The sequence below is a fragment of the Oreochromis niloticus genome, linkage group LG3 (assembly GCF_001858045.2).
Source record: "Oreochromis niloticus isolate F11D_XX linkage group LG3, O_niloticus_UMD_NMBU, whole genome shotgun sequence".
Taxonomy (NCBI): Eukaryota; Metazoa; Chordata; class Actinopteri; order Cichliformes; family Cichlidae; genus Oreochromis; species Oreochromis niloticus.
Window position 1 is genome coordinate 56,671,169 of NC_031967.2, and position 13,787 is coordinate 56,684,955.

A 13,787-nucleotide genomic window follows, 5' to 3' on the forward strand; every position below is an offset into this window, starting at 1 on the left:
ATCTTACAGGAAAGACGCAAAATTGTATCCATCACGCTTTATTAGCTGCTTCGGTGAAAAACAAATCTACAATGCAACAACAAAAACGACAACATTGCAAAACAACATACTGGAAAACAGTTATTCATCACTTGGGCACATATATGCAGGACGTTTCGTGGCTGTTTTGATGTCACTCTCTCTCTTAACCAATCAAATCTCACTGTGGTAGCAGCTTTAAACTCGGTATGACCCAGGCTGATAGAGGGTGCCCAGTTTGGATCGCATTCCAGCATTTTGTAGGCTTGTTTTCCTACAAAACACAACAAACATTAGCCCGCAAAGCCACAGTGAACAAAGCAGCATAGTGCAAAGAATTCAATTCAAATCAATATAAAACTTATTTGTAACCTACATCAACAATTATGTTATGATAAATTACGTAATTACAACTACAACAGAAGACTTACATTTCTGGAAATGCTTGGAGCAGACTAACATGTGAGCTGGAGTGTTCTGAAATGTTATATTTGGTCTTTGAATGGCTGCAATCCAGGCCATCCGTTGGCTTTTTGTTACTTCGGAAATATGGCTTAAACAATTTCTCTTCCACAATGTAATTATGATCTCTTTACCCATCGGCTTCCCATGGCTGCCATGCGACCGGCTATTGCAGTTAATAAATACAACAGCTTCTTGCCATTTTTTGTGTTTCTTTTTATTGCTGTGTGACTGTGCCACTCGTTCCCAGACTCCTTTGCGGTTTTACCCCTGAATGACGCCACATTTGCAATCTCTATTAGAAGTGTTTCTTCTGACAAAGACTTGAAATTTTAAAGACCAGCTAAGTGAGTAAGGATCTGTGTCCACACTTTGGAGCTTTTGTCCTCATTGTCTGTCCAAAATTCTCATGAAGCTCAATGATCGTAATGGTTAACACTCTGAAGTGTAACCTGTCGCTGGTGTTAGACAGGTGTTCACCTTTTTTAAATCATCTATAACTCCTATAATGAATGAACTATTTGATCAACAGGAAGAATTCCAACACTTCCTGAAAGCAGTGACTACGCACTTTTGTACTGTAGTCACATGAAAACAAAGGTTGATTGAGAGAAGAGAGAATCGGCAAGTGTGATGCAGCTCTGCAGAGAACTGATTTTTCATTCAACTTTCAGGATCTTTTTTATTGTTTTGCCTTTGCTGTATTATTTTCTGTGTTATTTAATGATATTTGGATGTTGACCTGGGATAAACACAATGATAATTGTGATTGTAATATAACTGACATAAGGAGGATTGTTGCTTTCAGAAACTGTTGGAATTTTTCAATTGGCTTGATGGCTCAAGATTTTGCAGTAGTCTGACCCCAAACCTGAAGTTGAATGGCCTAATATCCATAGTTCAAAATCACCCCCAGTGTACAACTTTTTCTCTGCTGTGGTCAAGATGCTCTTAGCTGTTTTTCGTTGGTAGGGGAGAACATTTTGTTTCACTTTTCTTTAACATGTCATCATTATGAACATGAACTTCTCGTTTCAAGACCCTTTGTTTACCATGTCTTTGAGGACTGGGCAAGAGGCAAAGGGCAATCTGCTATGACCCTCTAAAGAGGTGATAAGGGATTGTAAAATCTTTCCGTAGGAAAGATCAAATGTTTAAGCAACAGCTATGTAATATTTAACCCAGGACTATGCTGGGATCTTCAGAGAGACTGCTGTCAGTGCTGCGATGGCTTCTCTCTCACTCAAGCTTGGGTTTATTAAAAGATGTTGGCTACTGCTCATGATCTCTGTAGGCTTTATTAATTACATTTCCATAACAATGTGGTAATGTGGGCAGGATGGTCCATGTGGTCACTTAAAAACAGCTCCTCAGTGCCTCAGTCCTGCTGGCTGTCGAATTGAGAAAATGGAGAAGGTGCAGGATTGTGTGTTTTAGCGACCACTGACACCATCTAAAGCACCCCTTGTTTAACTTCCTATTGTTATTTTATCAAGTTATTTTCATATACTTTTAATGATTGTAGTAGAGTGTGTAGTAGAATAGATGGCAGACATTTTGTGTCATAAGCCACTGCCTCTGTTAAGAGATGGTTGTTCACAGTGGACATAGGCTGTGTCCCAATTCATCAACCGCACGCTTCTTAGTAGTGATGTGACGTTCTGTATCAAGGCTTCGAAGCTTGTGTCGAGTAATTGAGGGGGCGTTTCTGCGATGCACGTATCGAGGCTTCATTTATAGGAGGAGCTGAAAATGATGACGTCCGAAGCCTCGCTGCCCGGCTGTAGCACGTGACTGGTTCAGGAAGTGGTTCGAACTTTGCCGCGAGCTATGACAGCGATATAAACCCCTCAGACTTCATTCAAAATTTGGGTGTTTGATGGAGAGTTGCGGTTAGTGAGAGTTTGGAGGTTGGAGTGAGGAGAGAAAGTCAGGAGAGAATGGAGCCAGCTAAGAAGAGGAGGATGTCCTCCCCTGTGTGGGAACATTTTGATCTTATTCCTCCCAACAAGGTATGTAAAGTTCTACAGAAGATGTATTTTCATAATACTGATGGTGCAATACAATTTATTTTAAGCTGTCTTTACTTTTGTACAAGGTGAAGTGTTTGCTATGTGCCAGGGAGCTCGGATATAACAGCAACACCACATCCATGCTCAGGCACTACAGAGCTTTGCATGAGAATAAGGGGAACACCGATTGTGGAGCAAGACCAGGTGAGCCATCAAATGCCATGATAATAGAGCATGCCGTAATGTTACTAAATGATATAACAATATTATACAACTGTAATAAGTTACGTGTGTGATATTTATATTTGTGCTTTGTTTTTATTGTCTTTCCTCAGGAGAACAATCTCAAATAGATGAAGACCTGGTTAGCATGGTGATTGAGGACTCCCAGCCATTTAGCATTGTGGAGGACAAAGGATTTAAAAGATCTGTTCAATCATTAAATCCTAGCTATGTTCTCCCCACTAAAAAGGTCATAAAAGCAGTGAAAATCTAGTTTTTACAGAATAAAATGTGAACAGGCAGACAAGCACAACCACTGTCCATACCCCAACCACACCTCACCTCACAGTAAATGATCATTTCCATTTCAAGCATTTCCAAATAATCATGTTCCATATTGCCAGTATAAATATACACAGTATACTGCCATAACTACAATATGCATGTTTTACACACTCCTGTTGTTGTTGACATTTACAGGCTGTGTGCAAAATGCCACACTCTTCAAATTCATGCCAACTAATATTTTTACGTCCAGTAGATGTCCTACTAGAGCAAATGAAGCTTCAAGAAGCTTTGCGCTGGGGTGAACCAATTAGATGAAAAGCTTCAGTGCTTCATGAAGCTTCATCTGCCCATCACTACTTCTTAGTGCAACAGACTTTGCATTTTTGGAAATTTATATTTACCCACAACTTATAGGGCGATCGTGGCTCAAGAGTTGGGAGTTCCTCTTGTAATCGGAAGGTTGCCGGTTCGAGCCCCGGCTCGGACAGTCTCGGTCGTTGTGTCCTTGGGCAAGACACTTCACCTACCGCCTACTGGTGATGGCCAGAGGAAGGAATTGTGGAAGTATGGAAGTGTGGTTGTCACAATTGAGAGTAATTCTTCAGATTAGAAATAGGTGGATCTCAGCTTCCCAATTTCAATTAAAATCAAAAACACAAAAAATCACAGGAGAGGAACAAAGTTCTATGCCAGCTGTTTTATTAAACAGTGCAGCTCAGCAAAACAGAAGGAAAAGCAAAGCTCCCCTTGGGTTTTCGCCGTAAGCGCATGCAGGTTGGGACCAACCCCAACAGACAGACAGCAGGAAAAAGCCCCGAGGTCTTTCCCAGGCCCCCTTTTAAAGGTACCAGTAGTCCCACCTCCTGCTGCTGAGTAACTTTCCCACGTGCCCAGGAACAGCAGGTGCAGGGTCAAGTACAGGCCAGGGTTGAGCCAGGGCTCTGGCTGAGGGCCCTGCCCAAAAGGACACCCTTAGGTTAACCCTTTGCTTTGCCTTTTGACAATAGGTCACAACATGGTCAAAGGTCACACATTAGTACAGTAAACAGCATAGTTTTTGTGATAATCTTATGATAGTCATGTGAATAATACTTGACCTAACTGCATCAAATATATGAGTTAAATGCTTTACATAAAAATAAACACTCCAGTGTAGGTTTATAGAGTGTGCGTGTACATGACAGTGATTTCATTATGTTGTTTTCAGCGTCTCTGTTATCCTGTAAGAGATACGTAGCATTTAGTGTGTGTGTGTGTGTGTGTGTGTGTGTGTGTGTGTGTGTGTGTGTGTGTGTGTGTGTCACCGCGTGCCTAAGTTGTTTGAAGACGTTTCACCTCTCATCCGAGAAGCTTCTTCAGTTCCAGGGTCAAATGGTGAAGAGTCCCAGTGGGGGGAAACTCCCACAGGGTGTGGGAGTTTCCCCCCCAAAGAGGGACAAAAGGACCCCCTGATGATCCTCTAGCTAATCACATGAACCAAGGTGTGAAAACGGGTGTGGGTCACAATTAGCCAGGGTTTCGGGTGAGCTCATTGTGAAACCTAGTCCCACCCTATCATCTGATTTCCTGAGGTCAGATGCCAAGGGTGTGAGTGGGCGTTAAGGCGTCTGGGAAGGGATCCCTTAACGCCCAATATATATACATCTTTCTGCTGCCATCTACTGGCTTTTATCTTTCTGTGACTGATGCCTTTATACACCATGCAAATATCAATCAGCCACTATATTAGGAACACTTTACTGGTATTGGGTTGCACCCAACCCAGCACCTTTTCAGCTGGTCAGAGAGATCAGAACTATCAGCAAAGCCTCAGTACTGATGAAAACATAAATGGGCTCCTGAAAGACAAAAAAACAAAACAAAACAAAACATCCACTGCAGCTGGCACAGTACTGCACATTTACAAATGAGAGAGACCGGGTTGGTCTGCTCTCCAGCGATAGTGAATGAATGACTGAATAACCCAAATAGAAAAGACCTTTATTATCATTGTACATGTACGAAAAAATTCTAGGTGTTCCACAGCAAATGATGAAGAAAATAACATATTAAACAGAAAGAATAAATAAAATTATGAAATCAGGAGGAATATATATATACAAATATATACACAAATAAGAGAAAGGCATACATTAGAGAACGAAATAGTTGCAAAGTGCTTGAAAGCATTGCAAAGAAAAGGCTTGATCTGAATAGAGTCTGTGTGTTTTGCCTGAGTGATGAGGGTTAGTCAGGCCGTGGCTCAGATGGATGAGGTAGGTGGGTGAGCAGGGACAGATAGTGTTTAATAACAGTCCGAATGACTCAGGAGAAGAAGCCGCGGGAGACGCAGGTGACTACGACATGTGTCCATCATTTATTGTGAGAGGGGAGTGGACCTGTCTGTGTCTCCTGAAGTCCATTATGAGGTCTTTTGTTTTGATGTTCACCTTGAGGTTATATAGTGAGCACCAGCAGAACATCTTGTCTATATCTATATACCTGTACACTGTCTCAACCACAGTGGTGTCATTGACATACTTGACGATGGGCCAATAGGACAGAGGTGTGTATCAGTTATAAACACTGTTCAAATTTTCCATCACTGCTCTTTCTGAAACCCACAGAACCACACGACAGGAACATGTGACAGCAAAGTTTATTAATGCTGCAGAGAAAGCAGGACAACACTGTAGAATCAACTGCACGGTGCCACACAAAGAGCAAAGCTACAGAGGACATTCAAAACAATGCATTACATTTATATTTTAGTTACTTTTAGTTACACTGTATACAGACAGTATATGTGTGAGTTCAGTTTAAAGTTAAACAGATCAGCTCTAAATTTGGGAGGAATTTAAAGAAGTTTCAGTATTAAGCATGAAGTAAGTATGACGTAAATGTGAAGGATTAAATAATAAATAAAAAGTGTAAAGTATTATATTGCACAGCACCTGCACCTGACAATATTTTTGACATGAAAGTGATTTCAATTCGCTCTCTATCACACACCCAACTATAAGGTCAAGTTTAACCTATTAACAGCCAAAACAGCCGCACAAAAAAATGTTAACTACAAAATGCGAAATAAACTTACTAAAATCAATTACTGAGAGGACAAATCTCCCTATGTTCATACAGTTTACAAGATGTTTACAGCTTACAGGTGGAGGATGCTGCTGATGTGATTTCATCTTTATAAAAGTGATTTTTACAATTGACCTGCTGAGTTTGTCAGATCTGTCACATGCTGTTGTATAGTTTATGATATTCAACTATTTATAAAAAGAAACAGAGGCAAAGGAAAACAACTTAATAATCTTCATGCTCACTTCTATTAAACAAAAGAGACAAACCCTACATCACATTAAAGAGCCTCATTTTTGCAGAGGATACATGAAACACCAAGCAGAGCTGTTATGATGTCACATCAGGAGTTTAAAATATGTCTGTGTGGAAAAAAAAAACTTAGAGAAACTGCTTTGTAAAAAAAAAAAGAAGCTCTTCTATGAAAATAGTAGTAGTTGTCTCATGGACAGACTAAAGACTGTTGTGGACATGTTCCCTTCATGAATACAAGGAACAGTAATGTAATGTACAGTAGGATAAAATCAGATATAAGTCATAAGCTCTAGTTTTACTTTCATTCTTGGGGCAAATTCTGCTGATCCTATACTTTTGTACTTTTGTACTTTGAACATTTTAAATTCAGACCATACCAGTGAAAGGGTTTGGACACATTTCTCATGAGATCATTTCAATAAAAATAATCATGACACAAATGTACAAAATACATCTCGTTTCTTCTGTCCTGCACAGTAAACATAAAGTCAGAATTCTTGATGACAATAAAGCATTACTGTAGTATGTAACAGTTATAATTCATAACATGACACCAGTGATATTCTGAAATAAGAATTATTCTGCTTTTAGTGGATAAAGAGCAGCTGTACCTCGGGGCCTGTTTGTTCTGACAGCTGTTTGTCCATAAATGATGTCTTCAGTTCTCAGGGCTGAGTGGACGGGAACAGGATCACTCTCTGTACAATAAAACACACACAGAGGACATGACATGCTACAAGTTATAAAAGTGGTAATATTAAAAAGGATTTGTGTTAAAAAAAAAAAGACAACAATTTATTACTGCTTTCTATTTAGCACAATGAAAATATTTCCTAAAAATTGAATCAGTTCTTTTTTGTGGGGATAAGACTCACTTGTTATATTTGTTTGCTGATGTTAAACAATATAAGAAGAAAAAAACATTTTATCAGAAGGTACAAAACAGACCCACACTTTGTCACACTGTACAAACTGTACACTATGGTCAGCACAGTGAGGAGAGATCCTTGTCTGTCATCATTTTTCAGCTCAGTGGAAACAGCAGGAGGAGCTGTTGTGGTTTTAGGACAGATTGAGATGATTCGGTGCAGTTCATTTAAATTTTACTTCAAGTATGATTTTTGTATTGGTCTTTCAGGTGGAATTCCAATAAGATTTATTCATGTTTGTGGCTGTAACGTGACAAAATGTGGAAAAGTTCAAGGAGGCCGAATACTTTTGCAAGCCACTGTATGTGAGGAGAACTGAACTTAGTGTGATTCTGTTTGCACACTAACAGTCCTGCAGCCTGAGCAGCTGAAGTATTTTTATCTGACAGAGGAAACATGACGACCACAGAGCTGTTAGTTTCTGTTAACGGACTAACCACAGGCTGAAAAACACATGCAAAGAACAGCATTCATTAACGGTCGCCTACAAACTCAGAACATACAACTCTGTTCTGTCGGCCAAAAGCAGCCTAACACAACTCTTCTCTCTCCTGTCTCCCAACTTTCAGCTTTCTCAGGCTCTCTGCTCTCTGTTGGCCTCTTCTTCTCTCCTGGCTTTAGGTGGCACAAAAATTCCAGAGAGCACAAGGACTGGAAGACAGGACTACAAGGTCATCCTTTACCAGGTTTAAAAATATTCCAGACTTTAATGTTGAAATGAAAATCTATAATCAAAATCCAGTTAGAGCAGGAGAGTGATTACTATGAAAAAACACTGAATGTCAACTGGGAAAAAGTTTTGAATGTTATTTTATTAAAGATTGAAACAGGTCTGCTGCTATAGTTACATATTATACTGAAACAATAAGAAACATTTAAAATAAAATGTGCATGAATTGTGTTGAAGTTGCCAAATTCCAGATGGTCAGAGATTATCAGTAGATAATCTATCATTCCTGAGTAAATACATCTATGGCATTGTTTTAAGAAATCCTGCATGACCTCTTTGACTTTTTGCATTAAAAAGACTTTCAGAGAACTTTACATCTGAATCTGAGGTCAAGATCACCAATGTTTGAACTTGTTTGAGACTTTTTGTACATATTGAAATATTGTATTCATAAAGTTGTGTGACATATTAGTTTAAGCTCAGTGAGTTCACAGTGTTCCTTTAACCAACTTTTATAGTTCCTCTGAATATTAACATGAACCCCCAACACACAGTGTATTAAAAACTACCTCTGCTTCCTCTGATTGGCTGTTGTTGATGACTTGCGATTTTCTGTGACTGTACGTGATGTCATCACTAACGTCTCCTCCATTAACTGAAATGAGCCAGAATGAACAGCAAACTAATTTATTGTTTCATACTGTGAGAAACATGTTAGTGAATATCACATCAAAATAATTTACTGTAAAAAACAGTCTGAGTCTCACCTTCAGTTTTCCTGTGAACACATGGTCTCCCTAACAGAACCAGTAACACCAGTAAGAACCCACAGATCGATTTAAGAAATGACAACACAGAGAGAGCAGTGGAGGACAGTGATGGAGGAGAAGTGGATGAAGCCGGAGTTGTGGATGTAGGTGGAGGTGTGGTGGTGTGTTTGTCTAAAATAAAGCAAACACAGTCATTAAGTTGTCGTCACATTGTGAATGTTGAAACCTGCAGAAACACAGACAGGTGAGTGTGTCACCTGTGACAGTGATCCAGCTGGATGGAGACTCTCCATGACCGCTGATGTCACACTTGTAGAGGCCTTCATCAGACCTGGAAACATGCTGGATGGTCATGTGACCTGTAGGCTGCTTCCTGATGAGGGAGCCATCTTTATAGAAAGCAGCTGGGAGGTTGGAGGGAGTGGTCTTTGTTTTACAGAGCAGAGTGACGTCATCTCCCTCCATCACAGGGAGGACAGGACTCTGCAGGATCACTGATCCACCTCAACACAGAGACAAACTACAGCATTTCATCCATTTACACACAGCTTCATCAACACTAACTCCACACACTCAGCTTACCAGTGACTGTCAGGTTAACCATGTTACTGATGGGACCCTCTCTGGACTCACACCAGTAAACTCCACTGTCCAATGGGTACATGTACCTGATTTTACAGGAAGAACCAGCTGGTTTTCCCCACCCATCTCCACACTGGGTGATGTTTGGTTTGCTTGTGTTTCTCCTCAGAGTCCATCCAGCAGAGCTGTCGTCCTCCTCACAGCTCAGAGACACAAATTCTCCTTTAAAGAACTGAGAGCTGCTGGGACTCACAGTCAGATGAGCTGTGAGAGTTAAAATGAAAAACTGATGATCAGTTACACTTTCCATTGTGAAACATGAACCCAATCAGGTCATATCAGTGAACATTTATCAGGTTTAAACTGTGACAGAAGAAGGTTACTGACCTTGGTTTGTTGTGCAGCTCAGCAGTGAGATCAGAACTAAAGAGGAAATGTTGGTTTGAGTTTTCATAAACACATCAATTCTTCATCAGTCAGTCATATTTTCTTCTGTACTGCTGTGTCCAATAAGGAGAAGAGATTCTGTGGTGTCAGTGTTGATTAAAATGTTCCTCTATAGTCTGCTTTGTGCTTCATGTCAAAATGTGAAACTTGTGATTTGTGAAATGTGATGACTGCAGTCAGACATGAATCACGTCCACAGACATAAACACAAACACTGATAGAAATAAACTCTACATAAAACATGTTTATTTTCAAGATGATATCATAGATTTAACTTAAATTATTTTTATAACACTGTGTCAGAGATCAGTGACTGTAGTTCTACATTTACCTTTGTGTAGAAACAATAGTGTAAACTACAGTTTGGTATTGATTATTATTTTTATTTTTGTGAATAAATAACTTTTATTGTTATCTTTTATTTTATTTTACCATTTATATTCATATCTTTCTTATTTATTTTCATACTGCAGACTTTTTGTATGTATCATCTAAAGGACAGCACAGGTAATATGTATGTCCACTGCACAGTTCTGTTTTCAAAATTACTAAATTAAGTTTTTCATAGCCTGTTTGTTTGTGTTAAGCCTGCAAACTTCCTCCTCACAGCCGATTTGGTCTTCTTTGTGTTTTAAACTTGCTTACTATTCTGTTTCATTTTTGTCGTTTATGTCATTTTATTTCATCTGTATTCAATCAGCAACCAAAAAGACAACAAATAAACTTTAAGTAAATTAAAGAGGTCTTTACTTACTGAGCAGACTTTGCAGAGATGTTTCCTTCATCGTTCCTCTCCATGATGTGACCTTTGTTCTTTTTTTCAGTTACAGAAAATTAGTCCACGCCCCCTCTTTCTAATTATGTCCGTTTTTTCTTCCCTGTTTTCTGTACCTCCTCTGAAAAAGAAAGAAAATAAGTGATATAACGAAATTGTACTTCAAAAATGTCCTCATAGCAAACATGTTTTCATGACAGACAGCCACATTTTAAAATTATCCGCCCTCTAGCGGTCAGGCACGAAATGACGTGTGAATAACCTGTTCGGTTTTCTTAATGAGATGTCGAAGAAATACGGAAATCTGGATTGTCTCAGACCTCTGTTTTTGTTTTTTTCTTATTTTCCTAAATTTATTTTTATCCCTCTCTATCTCACCTACACTCATACAAAAACATACTGTAAGCTGCTTGGGAACAGCTTTGACTGCACATCAGCTCCTGCATCTCAGCCTCATCTGCATCTTTGCAAAGGCTCCTGTGCAAAGACCCTGAACCAGAGACAGCAGGAGGGTTTGCTCACAAATTTTGAGATTATGTCCTCTCATTTTTATTGCTTTTTTTTTTTTTTTTTTTGTCTGTCCCATTTGGTTCTTTAGCCGTCAGAATTGTTATCTGAAGACCAACAAGGATACCAAATGGATTTATTTTGCCAAATGGATCATCATGGCATTGCCGTATTGGTCCATTTGATCAAACTTTGTTGTTATTATTTATTTTATTTTCAGTTGTTACAGATGGGACAGACATGATTGAGGGATAGGAAAGGGAGAAAGAAAGAGAGGAAGGAAAAGAAAAACAGAAGGGAAAAGGGACAGTGAGAAAGGGCACTTACAAAGACAAAGAGAAAAGAAAAAAATCTCCTGGATCACCTGTTGAGAGAAAAAGAAGAGAAAACAAGCAAAAAAAACCCAAAACAAAGCCACATACTAAACACAACACCATCACGTTAATCTAGCTAAGTGTGAACAGCAGTAAATACTAAATATTGAAAGTTGTTGTGCAGCACGCAGGACAGACAGCGCACAATGTGCTTTGAAGCAGCAGCTAAGAAAGGTGTAGTTTATGTCTACGAACAGTGAACACCCGTGTGCACACCTGTGTGGATCAACGCGCTTGTATACAAAAGGTTTCCCCATGTAACGGTCTGCTAGAGGGTGTGGAGGGCCATAGCCCCGTCCCCCAGGGCATGAAGCAGGCATGGAGGAGATCCAGGCTCCAGACATCCAGAGGCCCCAGAGTGCGAGAGCCCAAGGAGTACCACCGGAGGGGCATCCGTGCCACCTTCCTAGGAAGGGCTGAGGACATCCCCAGACGAGGGGGTCACCCAGTAGCCACGGAGCAGAAGCCAGAGGGGGCTGCACCGGCGTGCCCGCCGGCTCTGCCGGCAGCCAGCTGTGCCGGAGTGAACCGAGTTGCAGGCCCCGAGGCCGGAGGCCCGAGGGCCCCCTTTGCCCCGGAAGAGGCCTGACTGAGCGACAGGCACCAGGCCCCGCCAAGTAGCCACCGGGAGTGAGCCGGTGCATACCTGAGCGCCCAGCCCCGGACACCAAGAACCACCAATGCACCAACCCCTGAGGGCATCAGTTACCAGCAGGGAGTGTGGTGAGGGGAGAAAGGCCTCCACACTTGGAGGGCCTGGGAGTACCCAGGGAGGTGGAGTCTAAGACCCGACCTGACATATAGACACAGACAAACAGGCACACACAGACATAAACATGCTTTCCCACCCTCATGCACACATATACAAACACTCAGCACTCACCCAACGTAGGGATAGACATACATAGACATGTACACACAATCATACTCCCCAAACATACTCTATGCCCCGGGTCCAGGTACCCTCGCCCCCAGAGGGGGAAACGGCACCCAGACCCATCATTTTTATTGCTGCAACGCAGTAATTGTAAGTGAATTTGTCTTTATAGATATACAGTCATGAGTAAAGTTTCTTATGTAAGAAAGGCATGTAAAGAGATTTAGTTATGAGGTTCAGTGAATCATCACACATGCTTTTGGGTGATCTGCAGCAATGAGTTGAAGCTCAAAAACATCATCAGTTCAACAAGGATGAGATGCACCACTTTATTTGTTTATGTGTCTTATTCACCTTTCCACAGGAGTATGATCTCAAATCAAAGGTAGTTGTAATGACAGCCTTTGATTTGCTGTGATTGATTTACACGTATTACACTGAGTCTGATTTCAGATCAGGTGGAGAGGTGAGAACAAAAACAGAGCATCAACAACAAAATGCATTTTCAGGTTAGGGTGACGTTTACTGCGACTCTGATATCTGTATTTATAATTATTAAGTCTAGTTATGTAAGTATGTAATTTTCAAATGTTCAAAAAATCTGGAAAAGGGTGAAGAAGAATCTTCATCAGAGCTGTGATAGCACACAGACACAACGGTGTGTTCATGATGTTCAGAGCTGGGATCAGAGATGCTCATTTTGCACACATGTGGTCTGTATTTAACACGCTTAAAGGATCAACAGGTCAGTGACCACTGCTGGGTTTCCAGACACAGAATGATTGTACTATGATATGATTGTACTCTTTCTTTGTGGAGTGTTCTCAGTCTCTAAAGGTCAGTGTCTATCAAAATTGGTCCAAGAAGCAACATGGATGAACAGCCCCGTCATACATCATGCATACATCAAGCAGCCAACAAATTAGGCCTCAGCACCTTGATCTATTCCTTCATCTGTGAAGGAGTGACAGTTTGTTGTTTTCCATACGCTCAGTGTTATATGAAAACTTTATTTGCTCCATAGGAGAAAAATAAAGTTAAAAGACACGTAAATAAAATGCAGATTTTATTTACGTGTCTTTAACAAAAAAAAAGAGTAAAAATACTCAGTTACACAAACAGTCTGAAAGGCTGATGATAGATGGTGATGTCAGAGTTTGTTTTTCTGTATCTACTTTTTTATATAATAAAATTGTTCAGAGCTTTCTGAACTTCGGGCTAAAGTTAAGTTTAAAAATAATACAAACATACAAAGAGTAACTTTGAAACAAAGGATAAATCAGGACATTAGAGTTTATCTGTGTTCACAGCTGATATGTGTGAGATTGTGTAACATGGTTGGACTGGTGGAGTACTTCAGTGAAGAGTAGGTGACCTCTGGCCCTGATGAAAACTCTGAACACACACACACACACACACACACACACACACACACACACACACACACACACACACACACACACACAGACACATCCCATCTTAATAGAAGTTAGTTTATAATTTATATTAGTTTGTTCAAGCATGTTTCTATTT

The 13,787-nt window shown here is 40.3% G+C and overlaps 3 long non-coding RNA genes across 3 annotated transcripts; 1 reads left to right on the forward strand and 2 right to left on the reverse strand.

The window, feature by feature from the left end:
• Nucleotides 1-2,226: 2,226 nt before the first annotated feature.
• Nucleotides 2,227-3,011, forward strand: LOC106096803 (uncharacterized). The gene is made up of 3 exons (XR_001223157.3): nt 2,227-2,492; nt 2,641-2,696; nt 2,828-3,011. It is a non-coding gene; the product is annotated as an uncharacterized LOC106096803 (long non-coding RNA).
• A 2,611-nt stretch (nt 3,012-5,622) lies between these two features.
• Nucleotides 5,623-9,000, reverse strand: LOC112844200 (uncharacterized). The gene is made up of 4 exons (XR_003216923.1): nt 8,950-9,000; nt 8,690-8,863; nt 8,492-8,577; nt 5,623-7,021 (listed from the first exon to the last, which is right to left on the reverse strand). It is a non-coding gene; the product is annotated as an uncharacterized LOC112844200 (long non-coding RNA).
• A 480-nt stretch (nt 9,001-9,480) lies between these two features.
• Nucleotides 9,481-10,512, reverse strand: LOC112844234 (uncharacterized). Its single transcript, XR_003216977.1, has 3 exons — nt 10,476-10,512; nt 9,662-9,774; nt 9,481-9,538 (listed from the first exon to the last, which is right to left on the reverse strand). It is a non-coding gene; the product is annotated as an uncharacterized LOC112844234 (long non-coding RNA).
• Nucleotides 10,513-13,787: the final 3,275 nt, after the last annotated feature.